The 21579-nt window shown below is 42.3% G+C and overlaps 1 pseudogene; it reads left to right on the plus strand.

Annotated features, from left to right (window-relative positions):
* Positions 1-20045: 20045 nt before the first annotated feature.
* LOC100600275 lies at positions 20046-21228 on the plus strand (annotated as a pseudogene).
* The last annotated feature ends 351 nt before the right edge of the window (positions 21229-21579 follow it).

The raw sequence follows: 21579 nt of genomic DNA on the forward strand, positions 1-21579 counted from the left end.
CAGCCTCCTGCACCTGCCCTTTTTGACACCCGAGTTCTTGTTCGGTTTCCAGGAAGAATCAGGTCACATGAACTATTTGAAGGGCAGTGTATGTGGAGGATTTTACTGGGCAATAAAAGTGACTCTCAGCGGGCTGGGGAATTAGAAAGGAGATGGTGTGGGAAGAAGGTGATCTTTACCTGAAGCTGCACCGTCTGAAGTTAGCCACGTCTATCCATAGTCTTCAGTGCTCAGCAGCGTGTATCCCTGATCACTTTCATCAGCCTCTTTTTGTTACTCTGCCAGCTGAAGTCTTTTTATGTGCACAGAATAGGGGTGTAGCAGGCCAAACAGGCAATCATTTGGGTGGAAAAATGGAGTCAGCTGTCTTCACTTAGGGCCGAGGTTCCAGGCTTGAAGGTGGAGTTTAGCCTGGAGTCCAGCACTTCTGTATCAGAGTCAGCTGTTTTCACTTAGCGCTGAGGTTCCAGGCTTGAGGGTGGGGTTTAGCCAGGAGCCCAGCCTTTCCGTATTAGCTTCATGTAATAACAACAGGGCCAAATCCTACCTTGCACCCAGAAGAGTGAGAACTGGACATATTTAGCAAACAGCACTATTGACAAAATGTCTTTTCGGGACAAAATTAATACAAACAGCTCAGGGGAAGTCATCACAAAGAGAGTAATAAACTGGATAGATGAATATCTCAGCAGAAGCTTGAGACACAATGATGAAAGAGAGATTGTTCAGAAGCGTGTGTTCTTCACATTACAGCATGTTTTTTCTCATAGTCTTCTTGAAGATCTACCTCTTTTCTTTTAATGACATTCTACTATCACACTGTATGAATCTACCAAACATATTTAATGATCCCCCTTCAAAAAGGCATTAGGATGCTAATTTTCTAATCTTGTTGTATACCAAGGGTTCTAATTTTCTACCATAACATACAAGGTCTTGATGGACATCTTTTAAGTGTATACTACGAATACACAGAAGTTTTTCTGTTGGATAGCTTCCTGAAGTAGCTTGCTATATCACACTTTTTCCTTTGACCCTTCAACTCTTGGCATAGTAATTGTAGAATACAAATAAATTGAGAGATATATCATCTTTTGTGATTAGAAGCATTAATATTGTTAAAATGTCCATTCTTCCCAAAGTAATCTACAGATTCAACACAACTGCTATCAAAACTCCAATGATATTTTTCACAGAAATAGAAAAAACAGGCTGGGCATGGTAGCTCACACCTGTAATCCCAGAACTTAGGGAGGCTGAGGCAGGTGGATCACCTGAGGTCAGGAGTTCAAGACCAGCCTGACCAACATGGAGAAACCCCATCTCTACTAAAAATACAAAATTAGCCAGGGGTGGTGGCACATACCTGTAATCCCAGCTACTAGGGAAGCTGAGGCAGGAGAATCACTTGAACCCGGAAGGCGGAGGTTGCAGTGAGCCGAGATCATACCATTGCACTCCAGCCTGGGCAACAAGAGTGAAACTCCATCTCAAAAGAAAAAAAGAAAAAGAAAAAACAATTGTAAAATTTGTATAAAACCACAACAGACCCTGAATAGCCAAAACAATCTTGACAAAAAGCAAAGCTGGAGGCATCACACTTCCTGATTTCAACTATATTACAAAACTGCAGTAGTCAAAACCGTATGTTACTGGCATAAAACAACAGACACATAAACCAATGAAACAGAATAGAGAGCCCAGAAATAAATCTATGCATATATGGTCAACTGATCTTTCAAAAGTATGCCAAGATTGCACAATGGGGACAGGAAAGTCTCTTCAATAAATGGTGTCAGGAAAACTGGATATCTACATGCAAAAAAATAAAATTGGACCCTTATTTTATACCATATGCAAAAATTAATTCAAAATAGATTAAAAACTTAAATGTAAAAATCTGAAACTGTAAAACTCCTAGAAGAAAACATACGGCAAAAGGTCACTGACATTTAGTCTTGGCAACAATTGTTTGGATATAACACCAAAAGCACAGGTGAGCAAGAAACAATGAACAACCAGGACTAAATCACACTAAAAAGCTTCTGCACAACAAAGGAAACAATCAACGAAATGAGAAGCACCCAGAAGAGTGGGTGCTTCTGTGGCAACCTATGGAATGGGAGAAAGCATTTGCAAATCATGTATCTGATAAGGGGTTAAGATCCAAAATATATAAGGAACTCACATGACTCAACAGCAAAAAAAATAAAAACACCAAATAACCTGATTTTAAAATGGGCAAGGTTCTGAGTAGACATTTTTCCAAAGAAGACATACAAATGGCCAACAAATATATGAAAAGTTGCTCAGCATCACTAATCATCAGGGAAATGCAAATCAAAAACACAATGAACTATCACCTTACACCTGTTAGGATTTGATAATGGCTATTATCAAAAAGGCAAGAGATAATAAGGCAAGAGTGTGGAAAAAGAGAATTTCTGTACATTGTTGATGGGAATGTATAAGGGAGACAGCCATTATGGAAAACAGTATGGCAGTTCAAAATTTTAAAAATAGACATGCCATATGATTCAGCAATCCCACTTTTTGTTATATATCCAAAGGAAATGAAATCAGTATCTCAAAGAGATATCTGCACCTCCAATCTAAGTGTCTATCAATAGATGAAGAAAATGTGATATATAAAATATTTCATTGTGTGTATATACACATATACATATATGTATATATACACATACACACATATATACATAATATGTATATAATATATATGCAATGGAATATTATTCAGCCACAAAAAAATAAGGAAATCCTGTCATTTGTGACAATACAAATAAACCTGGAAGACATTATGCTAAGTACAATAAGTCCAACACAGAAAGACAAATACTGGATGATTTCACTTACACGTAGAATCTAAAAAGGTCAAACTCACAGACACAAAGAGTGCAATGGTGGTGACCAGGGCTGGGGAATGAGAGAAATGGGGAGATGTTGGTCAAAGGGTATAAATTTTAAGTTATAAGATAAAACAAGTTGAGGATTTAATGTACAGCATGGGTGGTAATAGGTGTGTTCATTAATTTGATGGTTATAATCATTACACAATGTATATCAAATTATACTGTACACCTTAAATATATAAAATCTTTGTCAATTATGTATTTAAAACTAATAAAAGACACGCATATTTAAAACATGTTTTTTAAAAAAAATTTAAGATACTTTTAAAGAGAATACTTTGAACATTTTGCATGTTTTTATTTTTACATGGCAATGAGACTGAATTCTTACATCTAAAATCAATTTTTAAAAATTTAAAGCTCTATTTTGTAGATGTGTATTATATTCACTCGAGTTTATTAAAAGGTTGCTGAGGGCTTTCCCATCAACAACTTGGTAATTTTAATGTGTTCTCATTATTAATAAAAATCTGTGTTTTAAGGAACAAATGTTCAAACTGGCTTTTGAAAAGGTCCCCAGAGAACTGCTGTGGATAGCTACTGATGTGAGGAAAAACCAACATTTACCATGTAAAATTATCATCTGCATATCCACAGGGTCCCTTTTCAGAGGCTGCTTAGGGACTAAAGTGTTGGACTCTGACTGGTGTGGGGACCAGCAAAAAAGACGACTTCCTCCATTTCTCCCCTTGAGACCCACTCTGTCTGATGTGGGTGCCAGTTAATGACAAATGAGCCCAACAGGTCTGTTTGTGTTTAATGGGATCGATGTGGGCTATCTCCTATTAAAACGCTTATTAAATGTGAATTTTTTGGTCATTTAATAACTAAGGGGAAGTATGTACTTCCAGATTATGACAGAACTTCAAAAGCACTCAGCCCTCACCAACCAGATTTTCATAAAAAGCTTATAAGGTCAGTCAGCGATGGCTGTGAGAAGGCCAAAAAATGTTGCACTTGGGGGCATTTGTGAATTATGAACTTGGAGGATGAGAGGAACTTCCACATATTTAAGAATGCAGCCTCCAGATTAGCTGGAACTACAGACGCATGCCACCACGCCCAGCTAATGTTTACATTTTTTTGTAGAAATGAGGTCTTGCCACGTTGCCCAGGCTGGTCTCAAATTCCTGGACTCAACTAATCCTGCTGCCTTGGGCCTCCCACAGTGTCAGGATTACAGAGTAAGCCACAACACCCAGCCCTTAATGAATATTTTTAAAAGGCAAAATTACTTATGATACTTGGAGATCATATACATAGTAAGAAATTGCCCTCACAGGAGCAAGACTATTTCAACAAGATGGAGGAGAAAAAAAGAGCCAGAGATGGAGTGAAAACAAAGTAGCATTTAACAGGAGCAATGAAACATCCTATATTTAGGTTTTAACAAAGGTATTGAATAAGGTAAACCTGGTTTAAGAACTATACACTTTTTTAAAAAAGGATGTGGGGGTTTCAATTAAATAACTGTGTGGCTGCTTTAACAACAACAAAAAAAGCAAAGTTAGATTTCATTGACAGAAGTAGAGTACATGCCTGGGAAAAGGGAGATAACTGTCCCAACAGTGCCACATGTAAAGAGAGACACGAATCTACTGTAACATAGTCAAAGAAGAACAGGTTGACAAGGCCTCTAGGCAAAATATTCCAAGAAAAACTGTCCACGGAACAGAAAGCAAAGAGAACACGATACAAAGAAAATTAGGGGTTATGTTCTAAGTGATCAAATAAGAAAATTGGCCGGGCACGGTGGCTCATACCTATAAGCCCAGCACTTTGGGAGGCCAAAGCGGACAGATCACTTGAGGTCAAGAGTTGGAGACCACCCTGGCCAACATGGTGAAACCTCGTCTCTACTAAAAGTACAAAAATTAGCCAGACCTGGTGGTGCATGCCTGCAATCCCAGCTACTCAGGAGGCTGAGGCAGGAGAATCACTTGAACCCAGGAGGCAGAAGCTGCAGTGAGCTGGGATCGTGCCACTGCACTCCTGGTGGCAGAGCAAGACTTTCTCAATCAAAAAAAAAAAAAAGAAAAAGAAAATTGTATATAGCCAAAATAAACAACAAAAAATCCTCGAAACCACCTAGAGAATACATACATACAGTTCTATATATAAATCCCTTATACACACTGAAGCTTGAAAACCTCAAAGGGAACAGACACAACCAAAGTATCTTGTCTGTACAACTGAATAAGCTGCCAATCTTGAGGAAAATTCTCAAACTCCCTTTTTTTTTTTTTTTTTTTTTTGGAGACTGAGTTTAGCTCTATCACCCAGGCTGGAGTGCAGTGGCACGATCTTGGCTGACTGCAACTTCCGCCTCCCAGGTTCAAGCCGTTCTCGTGCCTCAGCTTCCCAAGTAGCTGGGATTACAGGCTCCCACCACCATGCCTGGCTAATTTTTGTATTTTTAGTAGAGACAGGGTTTCACCATGTTGGCCAGGCTGGTCTCGAACTTCTGACCTCAGGTGATCCGCCCACCTTGGCCTCCCAAAGTGCTGAGGTTACAGGCATGAGCCACCATGCCCAGCCGAAAATTCTCAAACTCCTAGAAGTGAACAAGAGGTTGTATTAGTTTCCTAGGGATGCAGTAACAAACCAGGGGGCTTAAAATAAATCAAATTTATTCTCCCACAGTTGTGGATGATAGAAATCTGAAATCAAAATGGTAGCAGGGTCTTACTCTCTCTGAGATTTTACATAAAATCCTTCCTGGCCTCTTCCTAGCTTCTGCTGGTGGTCAGCAGTCCTTGGTATTGTCTCTGTTTTCACATGTCATTCTCCCTTTGTGTCTCTGTCTTCACGTGGCATTTTCCTTTTCTTAAAAAGACACCAGTCATATTAGCTTAGGGCCCACCCTACCTCTTCTTGACTTGACTACATCTGCGAAGATCCTGTTTCCAAATCGGGTCACATTTACAGGTTCTGCAAATTAGGACTTAAATACAGTGGCACACAATTCAACCCATAATAGAGGTGTATATAGAATAAATTCCAAAGTACACTTGCACGCAGCAAAGTTTCCACTGTTAGGTTTTAACAGTAAGCCTCTATAACATCAATAGATGCTAATAGATACATTTGTTTATATGATCCTTAATGTTTGCTAGATTTTAATCTAAATTTTACTTGTTCCAACCCACACATACACACTATGAAACTCTGAAAACCTTTGGGCAGGAACTTGGCCAGCTGCTTTCTGTCTTTCTGAGTTGATCAATTTCTATGGTGACCTCACTGACCTTCTGTCCTTGGGCATCTTTTTTTTTTTTTTTTTTTTTTTGAGACAGAGCCTTGCTCTGTCACCCAGGCTTGAGTGCAGTGGCGCGATCTCAGCTCACTGCAGTCTCCACCTCCTGGTTCCAGTGATTCTCCTGCCTCAGCCTCCTGGGCAGCTGGGATTACAGGTGCCCACCACTATGCCTGGCTAATTTTTTATATTTTTAGTAGAGATGGGAGTTCACCATGTTGGCTAGACTGGTCTCAAACTCCTGACCTCAGGTGATCTGCTCACCTCAATCTCTCAAAGTGCTGGGATTACAGGCGTCAGCCACTGCGCCCAGCCCCTTGGGCACCTTTCTAGGGAGGTAACTTTCTAAAGTCACCAGCTAAGTACCTGCAGTGACATGGGACTATCTTGGCCTCTCTACTTGATAGTGACAGGCCTCAGTCACGTCATATATAAGATGGAGATAATAATAGCACCCCCAACAAGGTCATTTTGCAGAAATGAGGTTACACTAGCAAAAATTGCACCAACAACAAATGCTGGCCTCTTAGAAATGCTCAACATATGGCAGCTGTGTCCACTGTTAGTATTGAAACATTGCAAGCTCTCTCATGCAAAAACGAGTTAGTAAATTCCACGAATTTTATAATGATTTTAAGTGAATTCTTACTTACAGAAGCAAGCAATTAGAGTGATGAATAAGTGGTTCGGTCTACTTTGCAAAGCAGAGAGTTCCCCATTCACAGACACTTGGTAGCAGTGACTACGTCGATCTGTCAGGGATGCCACCAGGTGTTTCGTGTCATCTGAATGTGGGGCGATAATATCTACCTCACAGAGTTATTGTAAAGATTAATAAAATCACAAAGGAAAAGTGCTTCACATATAGGGAGGTATTCAAGGGGTGTTATTACTATGGTAACTATTTCTGTTGTTAAGTCATCGGCAGAGAAGTTTCTTGCCCAGGATAGCATGATCAACCTGATGACTCCCTTCCAATTCTCAGGCAGCATGACTTTATAAGATGACCTACTGCCGAGGATATATATTTCTGTTTACCTAAGAATATCTATCAAATTAATATTTCAGGAAGAGATGGAGTCTAGAGGCCTAAGGGCTGGGATTTTGACAACTCATAAACATATGTTTTCTGGGATATTCATCGCAGCATTGTTTATAAAAGGTTAAGACTGAGAAATAAGCAAAACATATAAAGTTGGAGAACTGCATAAAAAACAATCACAGCCAGCCAGCCAGGTTTGAGCTCTATTCAGCCTTTAGCAAGTTACTTAATCACACTCAACCACATGTTCCTTTTATTCACAGAGCAGTTGTGATTTTGTTGTAAAGCAGGTAAAGCATGTACACAGCACCCAACATAGAAGTCTTGCATGATGGTGATGTGATGATGGTGATAATGGTGGTAGCAATACCACCATAACGAAAAATAATGCTGTAGGTCTTGCTTTTCTTGCTTTAAAAAAAAATAGCGTATGTTATTAAATGTTTAAAAGCATGTCATACCACAGGGAAACTGGACAATACCTTGACCCAGTGATGAAAATTACCATCATCAATGGATATTGTGTACCCACAGATGTGATTTCCTGAGACAGACACAACATCCTGGCCCAGTAGCATTCTGGCCAGGAAGACCTAACCTGAACATAGCTAAGAGAAAACTTAAGATAAACCCAAATTGAGGAACATTCTATAAGATAAATAGCCTTTATTCTTCCAAAATGTCAATGTCATCAAAGGCAAAGAAAGGCTAAAGAACAGTTCCAATGAAAGGAGACCAACAAGACATGACAGCCAAATGTTATGCATGATCTTGGACTAGATCCTGGACTAGGGATTAAAAAAATATTATGAGGGACATTATTGGGACAATTGACAAAACTGGAATATGGACCATAGACGTAAGTATTGTTATCAATTAACTTTCCTCCATTTAGTTACTACGGCTGTGTAAGAAAATACCCTTGTTCTCAGGAAACGGACATTGAAGTATGAAGTAAAGGTGCCTTAGCCATGCAGCCTACTGTCAGATGGCCCAAAAATTAATGATTTTTTATATATATATACAAGTATATACACATACAGCTATCTACATAAATATATAGAGCAAATCAGAGAGAGAATTATAAAGCATATATGGCAAGAGGTTAAAAATTAGTGAATTTGGATAAAGGGCATTTGGTATTTTCTTTTAAGATGGAGTCTCCCTCTATCACCCAGGCTGGAGTACAGTAGTGAGATCTTGGCTCACTGCAACCTCCACCTCCTAGATTCAAGCGATTCTCCTGCCTCAGCCTCCCAAGTAACTGGGATTACAGGTGTCCACCACCACGCCCAGCTAATTTTTTATATTTTTAGTAGAGACAGGGTTTCACCATGTTGGCCAGGCTGGTCTCAAACTCCTGACCTCAGGTGATCCACCCGCCTAGGCCTCCCAAAGTGCTGGGATTACAGGTGTGAGCCACCACGCCCAGCTGGGTATTTTCTTTCTTTTTTTTTTTTGAGACGGAGTTTTGCTCTCATTGCCCAGGCTAGAGTGCAGTGGCACAACCTCGGCTCACTGCAACCTCCGCCTTCCGGTTTCAGCCTCCCAAAGTGCTGGAATTACAGGCGTGAGCCACCACACCTGGCCCAACTAGATATTTTCTATACTAGTAATACTCCTGCAAGTATGAAGCTATTGCAAAGTAAATAATTCCAAAAAATCTATAGAGAAGAAAAAGTAGTGGAAGCAGAGATGAAACAAGATGACTCATCAAATTATTATTGAATCTGAGTGATTGGCACATGTGGTTGTAGTGAGTGCTAAAAACTAAACATTCACCCTGTGGTTACATCATTGAAGCTGTGCCTGCAATCTGACCCTTGATAGCAAGACCGCCACAAAGGAACTCAAGCTGGTAGTCCCCTTGCTGATCCTCTTCTATCCGGGCCTCTCAGGTGCTGGAGACAGTAAAGTTGATTGTTTCACTCAAAACAGGGGTTCATTAAACTCTCCTGCCTACTTTTGTATGTAAAACGTGAGTCATGAAGCACTGTATTAGTCTGTTCTCACACTGCCATGACGAAATATCTGAGACCGGGTAATTTATAAAGGAAGAAGGTTTAATTGACTCACAGTTCCACATTGCTGGGAAAGCGTCGGGAAACTTACAATCACGGCGGACGGCAAAGGAGAAGCTGGAACCTTCCTCACTGGGCGGCAGGACAGAGCGAATGCAAGCAGAGGAAACGCCGGACGCTTATAAAACCATCAGATCTCCTAAGAACTCACTCGCTATCACGAGAACAGCATAGGGGAACCGCCCCCAAGATTCAATTACCTCCACCTGCTCCCAGCCTTGACAGGTGGAGACTATGGGGATTACAATTCAAGATGAGATTTCGGTAGGGACACAAAGCCTAACCATGTCAACTGCCATAAATAAAATGATTGTTTTGTAAAATGTGGATGTGTTCTTATGTGTGTTTGTGACATGTATGTGCACATGTCTGGGTATATGCATATGATCATGTGTGTGATTGTGTATGTGTGCACTTGTGTATATGTGAGCAAGAGTGCATATCTGTACAAAAGAATATTTACCAAAGGGTTTGAAGTGCCTTTTTCTCAGCAAGGTGGGGTAGGATAGTGGTGAAGAGCACAGGTTTTAGAGTCAGATTGCCTGAGTTCAAATTCAAACTCTTACAACTCTTAGGTGGAGCTGGACTTTCATCTTAGGAAATTTACTCAACCCCTTTGTGCCTCAACTTCCCCACCTGTAAAATGTGAATGATAGTAGAAACTACTTCCTTGGGCTATTAGTAAAGTATGAATGTGTTTAGAACAGTGTTTTGTGCTGTTTTCACTATTATTTTTAGAATGTAACATCGTGGATAATTTTAATGTCTTCTTTACCCCTTTCATTATTGTCTGAACTTTTTTTTTTACAGTGACTTTATAATCTGAAAAAAAAAAGAGCTTTTTAAAAAATTTTAGTAAACTAGGGAAAGATGAAGGAAGGAAGGAAGGGAGAAGGGAAAGAAAAGATTTGTTCTCTTGCGCTAATTTCATTTCCTCTACAGCTGAACTCTACGCCTTCACTGGATCATTTTAATTGCTATTATTTGAAGAAGACTTGAGGAGATATTTTTCCCAGAAAATGAACATTTCTTTATAATGCAAATAGTTTTTCCCTAATTTCCCCGAATTTCCTATAATTCGGGGATTGGAAATTTCTTTTTTTTCTCTTAAGATGGAGTCTCACTCTGTTCCCCAGGCTGGAGTGCAGTGGTGTGATCTCAACTCACTTCAACCTCTACCTCCTGGGTTCAAGCAATTCTTCTCCCTCAGCCTCCTGAATAGCTGGGATTATCGGTGCACACCACCACACCCAGCTAATTTTTGTATCTTTAGTAGAGACGGGGTTTTACCAAGTTGGCCAAGCTGGTTTTTAACTCCTGAGCTCAAGTGATCTGCTCGCCTTGGCCTCCCAAAGTGCTGAGATTACAGGCGTGAGCCACCATGCCCGGCCATGACTGGAAATTTCTTAAAAGCAGGGTGATCACGACTGTGCATCAAGACAATGGTAATATTTTTTCTTTTCCTATTTTTTATTTTGATAATTTTTAAATACACAGAAATTGAAAGAATAGTACAATGAATACCTCTGTAGCCACCACTTAATTTCAATAACGGTTAACATTTTGCTGTATTTGTACTCTCTCTCTCAACACACATATACACATACATGAAGTAAAGAGGCCTTAGCCATGCAGCCTACTGTCAGATGGTCCAAAAATTAACGATTTTATGTCTACATGCACATATATCTGTAAACACATACAGATATATATACACAAACATTGCACATGAGGGAGCATGGTAAGATTTTTAAAAATAGTAAATTTAAATAAAGAGTATTTGGGTATTCTCTAAACTATACTTGCAATTTTTTTGCAAGCTTGAAATTATTTCAAAAGTAAATAAATCCAAAATAAGTTTATAGAGAGAGGAAGGTAGTAGGAGTAGAAATGAAACAAGATGGCTCATCAGATCATTATTGAATCTGAATGATGGGTGCATGGGGTTGTAGTGAGTGCTAAAAGCTCTTAAACTTTCACATTGCGGTTGTGTCATTGATATACACATATAGATACGCTTTTTTTTTTCCTGAACCAACAAGTTGCAGCAGATATCATCCAACTTTGCCCATAAACCCTTCAGCATGACTAGCTAAAGAATAAGCACATTCCCCTAGATGGCTACAGTAGTATTAGAGAACGTAAGTTACCTTCTCACATCAGTAAACATCGCCATGCAACTATTTATTCATTCCACAAGTATTTATTGAGGACTTACTCAACTAGACAGTGAGCTAGACTGATGAGCAAAACAAATATGGTTCCTGCCTTTATGGAATGAGAGAGACCAACATTTAGAAACAGAAAAACAGATCACTATATAGTGACAAATGTGGTTTGTGCCATAGAGTGCCATTGTATAATCTACTTCAGACTTACTTTTGATCACTACCACTACTAATAGTGATGGCTAGCACTGATTGACATAGTAATTAGGAGATTTCCAGTTGCAAGCAACAGAAACCCAACTGAAACCAGCTTAAGAGAAAAAGTTATTTATTGGCTCAGTCTAAGCACAAACTGAAGCAGGAGCTTAAATGATGGCTCCCATCACATCTCCAGACCCCACCTTCCTCCTCAGTATTGATTTAAATTCTCAGGAAGCCTCCCTTCGTGTGGCCAAAGAGATGGAGACTGGCAGTCAAGTATAAGAGGACATTATAACTCCAAATCCCAGGTAAAAAGATTCTCTGTCTCCCAAGGTCCCTGTACCAATGCTTAGGGAAGACCTGACTTGCTCAGACTGGGTCATGTGCCCTTTCTGAGCCAATCCCTGAGGCCAAGAGGTGTTGGATGGTCAAAAGTCATTGGGCCATCCCATGGCAGTGTCTGAAATCCTGTCCCTCCAAAGGTCCCGAAAACCTGAGGAGGACCTGAGGTGCTGGAGGCCTTCATAATACATCGCATACTCCCAGCCAAATGGGAGAAGGAGGCAAGGACTGCCAGATTCCCACTTGGTCTATGTCTTAACAGGCCGATTCCACCAGAGGTCAGGGCAGAGCACGAAGCTGGAATGGCCCTGGGGCTGGCTCTTCAACTCCAAATCAGCAGCTCTCACCAGCGGTCCCTGAAAACACCAGGGGCTGCAAGCTGCCAGAAAGAAAACCTGAGCTGCAGCATGAAACTGTTGTCCGCTTCAGAACTGGCTCTCAAAAGGCACAGGTCTAAACAGGCAGGATGAGGAAAGTGATTTTGAAAACACTGTATTTTGTAGCTGCAAATCGTACAAAGTGGGCCCCAGAATCCTACAAAGTGATATACAAAATGTACCAACGCAGAAGCCACCAGAAAAACAGGATTCTCATCTCTGCTTCCACCTGTCTCTCCGCACGGACCTTCTACCACCCTTCTGCCTGCTCATTCAGACTCAACCGCACTGATTGCCTTTCTGCTTCTGGAACATGTCCAGCTTATTCCCACCTTGGAGCCTTTGCACTTGCAGTATCCCCTGCGTGGAAAGTCCTCTTTCTACACCTCTACCTATTGGGCTCCTTTCTCCCAATCTTAGCGCCCCACCTAAAGTAATGCCCCACCCAGTAGGACTAACACATCACCCTGTTTATTTCCTTCATGTCATTTGTCACCCTCTTAGATTTCCCACAACCCACAACAAAGCACAACAAACTCAGAGACTTGGTTTTGTGGTTTCCCCAGCCCCTAGAACTGTGCCTCCTCAGAGTTTAATAAGGGCTCAGTAAACATTTGTTGAATGAACAAATGAAAAACCCCGAATTTTCCACATCTAAAATGCGATGGTTAGATTATATGATGTTAATAATGGCTAATATGTACTGAATGTGTATTGCGGGTTGGGCACATTGTTGAGGGCTGTGGGTAGCACTGTAGATTATTTACTTTATATTATTTCAGCCGTAACAAGACCTCAAATATTCTCAGGACCTCAAACATTTAAAGTGATGTTTCTGATGCCAAAATTCCTCTCTTAGCAATTTATTTCTTTGGCTTAATTTGGAATCTTTCAAAATACATTTTATTGCAAGAACAGGAATCATAAAGTCATCTCTCATCCCAAGCTAAGTGAGTTAGAAGTTTATAACAATAGATGACACATTTCTCTTTGTTAAAGTATTCCAGCCAATAATTAAAGAAGGGATGATAGATTTATTACTTTGCCTTTTCTTTTTTGGAGATGGAGTCTTGCTCTGTCGCCCAGGCTAGAGTACAGTGGCACGATCTCAGTTCACTGCAACATCTGCCTCCTGGAGTCAGGCAATTCTCCTGCCTCAACCTCCCAAGTAGCTGGGACTACAGGCGCAGGCCTCCACACTCAGCTAATTTTTGTATTCTTAGTAAAGATGGGGTTTCACCGCATTGCCCAGTCTGGTCTCAAACTCCTGAGCTCAGGCAATCTGCCCGCCTCGGCCTCCCAAAGTGCTAGGATTACTGGCATGAGCCATGGCGCCTGGCCTTATTTTGCTATTTGTATTAGTCAGGGTTCTCCAGAGAAACAAAGCAAATAGGATATATATAGATCTATAGAAAGAGATTTATTATGAGAGATTAGCTCACATGATTGTGAAGGCTGAGAAGTTCCATAAATTGCCATCTGCAAACTGGAGGCCCAGGAAAGCAAGCAGTATAGTTCTAATTCAAGCCTGAAGACCTGGGAACCAGAAAGCCAATGGTATAAGCTCCAGTCTGAGTGCCAAGGTCCAAAAACAGGAAGTAGGAGATCTGATGGTGCAAATCCCTGCCTGAGTCTGAAGGCTTAAGAACAAGGAGCTCCAATGTCGCAGAGCAAGAGCACTGGATGTCCCAAATCAAGCGGATAGATTGAATTCACAATTCCCCCGCCTTTTTGTTCTATTGAGGCCCTCACCCAATAGGACATTGCCCACCCACATGAGGGAGGGGGATCTTGTTTACTCAGTGCTATGGTCTGAATGTGACAACCCCTCCAAAATCCAGGGATTGTCAAGGTAATAGTATTAAAAGACAGGCCTTTAACAGGTGATTACACCACGAGGGCTGCTCTCATGTGAAAGAGATGAAGGCCCTTATGAAAAAAGGCTTTGTATGGCATTTGTCTAGGTCTTTAGCTTGCTCGTTAGCTTTTTTGCCATACAAGGACACAGCATTCCACCTGTCTAGAGGACGCAGCCTCACCAAACATCCTCAACTGCCAGAGCCTTGGTCTTGAACTTTCCATCCTCCAGAACCATGAGAAATAAATGTCTGTTCTTTATAAATTACCCAGTCTCAGGTATTTTGTGGTAGCAGCACAAACAGATTAAAACCCTCAATCTACTAGTTCAAATACTAATCTCTTCCAGAAATGCTAACACAGATATTTGCAGAAATAATATGTTACCAGCTATTGGGGCATCCCTTAGCCCAGTCAAGGTGGCACCTAAAATTAACCATCATGTTACTGATCATGATTTAATAGATCTAGGAAATTAGAACGAAAGTCTGCTAACATCACAAAAAGAGAGCTCATCAGACATCATGTGGCTCCTAATAAAAGAGCAGAACACCACCTGTGAAGGAGTCTTACCAAAATAAATTCACATCTAAATCTGATCAAACCTCAAGATTCAACCATCAATGTACAGAAAATACAGAGAAACTGGTTAATCTATACCACAAATACAATCAGCAAACTCCAAAGAAGAGGATGCTGACAATCTGGATTTCTCAAAGATAAATTATAAAGGAGATTAGAGTGAAAACTGATAGATTTTTAAAGCCTTTTAAAGGACATAATATCAATCAATCACAATATATGGACCTTATTTGGTTCCTGATTCAAATAGACAATCTGAAAAACAAAATTTTTCAAAATGACCAGGCGCAGTGGCTCACGCCTGTAATCCCAGCACTTTGGGAGGCCGAGGCAGGTGGATCACCTGAGGCCAGGAGTTCGAGACCAGCCTGGCCAACATGGTGAAACCCCATCTCTACTAAAAAATACACGCCTGTAGTCCCAGCTACTCAGGAGACTGAGGTGGAAGGATTGCTTGAACCTGAGAGGCGGAGGTTGCAGTGAGCCAAGATCACACCACTGCACTCCAGCCTGGGTGACAGAGTGAGACCCTATCTCAAAAATGAATAAATAAATAAATGAAAACAAAATTTTTTAATAAAATAAAATTTTTTAATTCAAAATATATGGGACAATTAAAATTTTTAACACTGAAAAGATGTTAATATTGAGGAATTATTGTTTTTAGAATGGAATTTTAGTTATTTTTGTTTATACAGAGTCCTTTTATTACAGATACAAACTAAAATATGAATAAAATTTAAAAAACTAATAAAAAGATAAATTAAAAATCACCACATATTTGAACATTTGAAAACATAATAAGCCAAAAATTGTTATAGCTTTTCGAGCTAGAAATGAAAAAGCCACTGAAGCATCGTATAGGTTTTAATTTCTAATAAGGCAAATAGCAGTATCTATAACCTACATAAAGGAAAAGCTGTTGCTGTTTAGGGTTCTCAAAATTTTTTTAAGAGTAAGGCTTTCTGGCCGGGCACGGTGGCTCACACTTGTAATCCCAGCACTTTGGGAGGCCGAGGCGGGCAGATCACGAGGTCAGGAGATCGAGACCACGGTGAAACCCCGTCTCTACCAAAAATACAAAAAATTAGCTGGGCGTGGTGGCGGGCGCCTGTAGTCCCAGCTACTCGGAGAGGCTGAGGCAGGAGAATGGCGTGAACCCAGGAGGCGGAGCTTGCAGTGAGCCGAGATTGCGCCACTGCACTCCAGCCTGGGTGACAGAGCAAGACTCCGTCTCAAAAAAAAAAAAAAAAAAAAGAGTAAGGCTTTCTTGAGACCAAAAAATGAGGAAACCACTGTGGATTATCATCAGCCATGATAGGTCCCTTTCTTGCTATGACCTCCTAAGAAGCCACTGTTCTAGAATTCCAGGCACGTATATAAGTCCCTGGTTGTGCTTAGGGTTCCAGGCGTTTTAGCTCAGGAGTCTGGTTATCAATGACCTAAGGGATTTTGCCCAAAGTTTACTTGTTTTCTTTTTGGCATTGTAGGCTTTCTGTCTTTTTCATTTGTTATTAACTTTTGCTCTCTCTTTTTTTTATTCTTTTTCTCATTTTCCCATTTGTATTCTTTCTCTTTTTTTAGTTTTCTCCTTTTTCCCTTTTTCTTGGTCTTCTTTACTTTTATTTTTCTCATTGTTTTCTTTTTCTTTATCCTTTTTTATTTTTCTCTCTTTTTTCTTTCTTTTTTAATTTTTATAAATAGAGATGGGGTCTCACTATGTTGCCCAGGCTGGTCTCAAACTCCTGAGCTCAAGTAATCCTCCCACCCCGGCCTCCCAAAGTGCTAGGATTACAGGTGTGAGCCACTGCACCCAGACTGTTTTTTTTTTTCTTTCTCTCATTCTTTTTTATTCATTTCCTTTCTCTCATTATTATTTTATTTTATTTTATTTTTTTTTTTTTTTGAGACAGAGTCTCGCTGTCACCCAGGCTGGAGTGCAGTGGCACAATCTTGGCTCACTGCAACCTCCACGCCCCAGGTTCACACCATTCTCCCGCCTCAGCCTCCCTAGTAGCTGGGACTACAGGCGCCCGCCACCACATCCAGCTAATTTTTGTATTTTTAGTAGAGACAGGGTTTCACTGTGTTAGCCAAGATGGTCTCAATCTCCTGACCTCATGATCCGCCCACCTTGACCTCCCAAAGTGCTGGGATTATAGGCGTGAGCCAAGGCGCCCAGCCCTTGTTTTCCTCATTTAAAAAAATTTTGTTAGTATTTGATTTTTGTTTATTTTTACTTTAGCATTGTATTTTGATCCCATTATAAAGATCAGTTGGTCAGGTGGTCTTTGGGAGTGATTTTTCTTTTGAGGTGATCTAGACCAAGCTTCTCTCTAGCTTTTCTCAGTTTTAAGCTGACCTTGGGGCACTCTGCCTTCAAGCCCAGCAGTAAGTCCAATGTATGGTAGGGCCTCTTGTCCATCTGGGCTGAGAACACCCATGTTAGCAAACACCAGCTCCTCAACACCATCATCAAGGGTACCTTTGCCTGTCAAAGCTGGCCTGGCACATCCTTACTGGGAAATATGTAGCCATGAGGGATCATTGACCAGACTCAACAGAATTCCTCTAGCTTCCAGAGACGATCCTGCGAAGTAAAAAGCATGAAGGCTTAGAATCATCCCATCATGGTGAAATTATTTGAAGGGGTTGAGACTGAGAACAGGATTCCTTGTCACGGACTACACTGCTGGAGAAGAGTCCTCCTGCCTCATGGAAGTGTGAAAGAAAAAGAGTGAAACCGTGCCCCAAAGAGTTCAAGAAACCAGTGACTAACAGAAATTCTTGAGTTTACAGGATGGCAGATAAGAAATAACTTGCTGAATTGCTGAAATTCTTTCTGCTTATGAGATTTAAAAATTGCCTGAAATTGGTTGGAACCAACATGGCCAAATGGAATCTATGTAAAACAAGGTTGCTTACATCGCAGTCCGGATCTCCACCAGATGTTTCATACTAACTCCTCCCAAATTTGCACATGCAACCCATGAGGAAGCGTGAAGAGATAGCTGCGTACGCTGCAGGACTTCCCAGACCTCCCCTTTCCTTCCACCAACCACCTGCTAATCTCAGAATTCACCCCCAAACCCTTTCTAATAATATTGCCTTAAAGCCACCACAAGGAGACAGATTTGAGCTGGACTCCTATCTCCTTATTGGTCAACCTGTAACAAAAAGCTTTGCTTTTCCTCAAAACCTGGAGTCATTGCATTGGCTTGTAGCGCATTGGGCAGTGAGCCCCTTTTGCTTGATAAAAAGATGACCAAGTCAAATTCCGCCAGATAGTATCTGCTGTACATTACTGTCACCAGAAGTTTGTTGTCCATAGAGACTCAAAAGCAGATGGTTCGGCACAGTGGCTCACACCTGTAATCCCAGCACTTTGGGAGGCCAAGACAGGCAGTTCACCTAAGGTCAGGAGTTCAAGACCACCATGGCCAACATGGTGAAACCCTGTCTCTACTAAAAACACAAAAATTAGCCGGGTGTGGTGGCAGTTGCCTGTAATACCCACTACTCATGAGGCTGAGGCAGGAGAATTGCTTGAACCCAGGAGGCAGAGGTTGCAGTGAGCCAAGATCATGCCACTGCACTCCAGCCTGGGTGACAAAAGCAAGACTCCATCTCAAAACAGTATATAGCCCGGGAGCGGTGGCTCATGCCTATAATCCCAGCACTTTGGGAGGCCAAGGTGGGTGGATCACCTGAGGTCGGGAGTTCAAGACCAGCCTGACCAACATGGAGAAACCCCATCTCTACTAAAAATACAAAATTAGCTGGGCATGGTGGCAGTTGCCTGTAATCCTACCTACTCAGGAGGCTGAGGCAGGAGAATCACTTGAACCCGGGAGGTGGAAGTTGCAGTGAGCCGAGATTGTGCCATTGCACTCCAGCCTGGGCAACAAGAGTGAAACTCTGTCTCAAAAAAAAAATATATATATATATATACACACATATACATATATACACAGATACATATATATACACATATACATATATATACACACACACACACACACACACATATACATATATATATGGCAGAAAACCTGCCCTTGGATGCTGACATGAACATCAAGATTGCAGACTTTGGCATCGGCAACAAATTCGCCTTTGTCTACAAGGTGGTTGTCTTCCAGTTATCCCTTTTGCTGCCCTGGAACTCTTCATTGTCAAAAGTATGATGGACCCACCATGGATTTCAGGAGTCAGCTTCTATACACTGGTCAATGGATCCCTGCCTTTGACGGACAGGACTTCAAGGGGCTGTAAGATGAAGTACAGAGTGGAATGTATCATATTCACTTCTACTTGTTCATGGAAGGTGAAAACCTGCTTAAAAACTAGTTCAACCATTGTGGAAGTCAGTGTGGCGATTCCTCAGGGATCTAGAACTAGAAATACCATTTGACCCAGCCATCCCATTACTGCGTATATACCCAAAGGACTATAAATCATGCTGCTATAAAGACACATGCACACGTATGTTTATTGCAGCACTATTCACAATAGCAAAGAGTTGGAACCAACCCAAATGTCCAACAACGATAGACTGGATTAAGAAAATGTGGCACATATACACCATGGAATACTATGCAGCCATAAAAAATGATGAGTTCATGTCCTTTGTAGGGACATGGATGAAACTGGAAAACATCATTCTCAGTAAACTATCGCAAGGACAAAAAACCAAACACCGCATGTTCTCACTCATAGGTGGGAATTGAACAATGAGAACTCATGGACACAGGAAGGGGAACATCACACTCCAGGGACTGTTGTGGGGTGGGGGGAGGGGGGAGGGACAGCATTAGGAGATATACCTAATGCTAAATGACGAGTTAATGGGTGCAGCAAACCAACATGGCACATGGATACATATGTAACAAACTTGCACATTGTGCACATGTACCCTAAAACCTAAAGTATAATAAATAAATAAATAAATAAATAAAAGAAATTTCTCATTCTCAATTCCAGCAAGAGAGACACTTTGGAGCAAATAATGAATGCTCCATGGATAAATGTATTCCATATCCCTCATAAAGATGAACTAAACCCTACGTGGAGCCATTTTACGACCACAAGGACAGAGTTGATGGTGTCGTGGTTTCCACACATGAAGAGATTTCAGACTTGCCTTGGGAGTCTCCAGCGCTGCTGCCGCGGCGACCCGAGCCAGAGCGGGCTGGGCTGCCAAGGCAAGATGGTGGACTACAGCATGTGGGACCACATAGAGGTGTCTGTTGATGAAGACGAGACACACCCCAACATCGACACGGCCAGCCTCTTCCGGGGGCGGCACCAGGCCCCAGGGGAGCGCATGCAACAGTTCCAGAAGTAGAAGAGGAACTGGACAGGGGCTGCCACGACTTTAAGCACAAGGTGGCCAAGTGCCAGAGGAAACTGAAGGAGCTGAAGGTGGCCGAGTGCCAGAGGAAACTGAAGGAGCAGGAGTGCCAGAGGAAACTGAAGGAGGGTGGCAAGGCAGAGCTGGAGCGGCTGCAGGCCCAGGCGCAGCAGCTGTGCAAGGAGGGTTGGAGCTGGGAGCAGAAGCTGGAGGAGATGCACAAGAAGGAGAAGAGTATGCCCTGGAATGTGGACATGCTCAGCAAAGATGGCTTCAGCAAGAGCATGGTCAACACCAAGCCCAGGAAGGCAGAGGAGGACTCAGAGGAGGTAAGGGAGCAGAAACACAAGACCTTCGTGGAAAAGTACAAGAAACAGACCAAGCACTTTGGCATGCTCGCCACTGGGATGATGGCCAAGAGTACCTGTCAGACAACGTCCACCTGGTGTGCGAGGAGACAGCCAATTACTTGGTCATCTGGTGCTTTAATCTAGAGGTGGAGGAGAAATGTGCACTCATGGAGCCGGTGGTCCCCCAGACAATCATCATGCAGTTTATCCTGGAGCTGGCCAAGAGCCTGAAGGTGGACCCCCGGGCCTGCTTCCGGCAGTTCTTCACTGAGATTTGGACAGCCGATCGCCAGTATGTGGAGGGCTTCAACGACGAGCTGGAAGCCTTCAAAGATCATGTGCAGGGCCGTGCCAAGCTGCCCATCGAGAAGGCCATGAAGGAGTATGAGGAGGAGGAGCGCGAGAAGCAGCTCGGCTCTGGCGGCCTGGACCCCATTGAGGTCTATGAGTCCCTCCCTGGGGAACTCCAGAAGTGCTTCGATGTGAAAGATGTGCAGATGCTGCAAGACGCCATCAGCAAGACGGACCCCACCGACGCCAAGTACCACATGCAGCGCTGCTTTGACTCCGGCCTCTGGATCCCCAACTCTAAGGCCAGTGAGGCCAAAGTGGGAGAGGAGGTGGGTCCCGGGGACCCGCTGCTGGAAGCTGTTCCGAAGACGGGCGATGAGAAGGATGTCGGCGTGTGACCCGCCCCAGCTGCCACCACCACCTGCTTGCAGGCCCCTCTGCATCCCTTTTCAGAAAACAGATAGATGCCATCTCGCCCGCTCCTGGCTTCCTCCACTTGTGCTGCTTGGCCCGGCCGGGAGGCCCACCCAGCCCTCCCTAGCCTCTCCACTGTCCCACTTTCCAGTGCCCATTCAAATCTCTGCTTTGAGTCAAGGGGCTTCACTGCCTGCAGCCCCTCATCAGCATTATGCCAAAGGCCCGGGGTCCGGGGAGGGGCAGAGGTCGCCAGGCTGGTCCACCAGGTAGTAGGGGAGGGTCCCCAACCAAGGTGCTGACTCTGGTCACTGGGCTCTGTTTTCACTGTTCAT

The sequence above is a fragment of the Nomascus leucogenys genome, chromosome 2 (genome assembly GCF_006542625.1).
Source record: "Nomascus leucogenys isolate Asia chromosome 2, Asia_NLE_v1, whole genome shotgun sequence".
NCBI lineage: Eukaryota > Metazoa > Chordata > Mammalia > Primates > Hylobatidae > Nomascus > Nomascus leucogenys.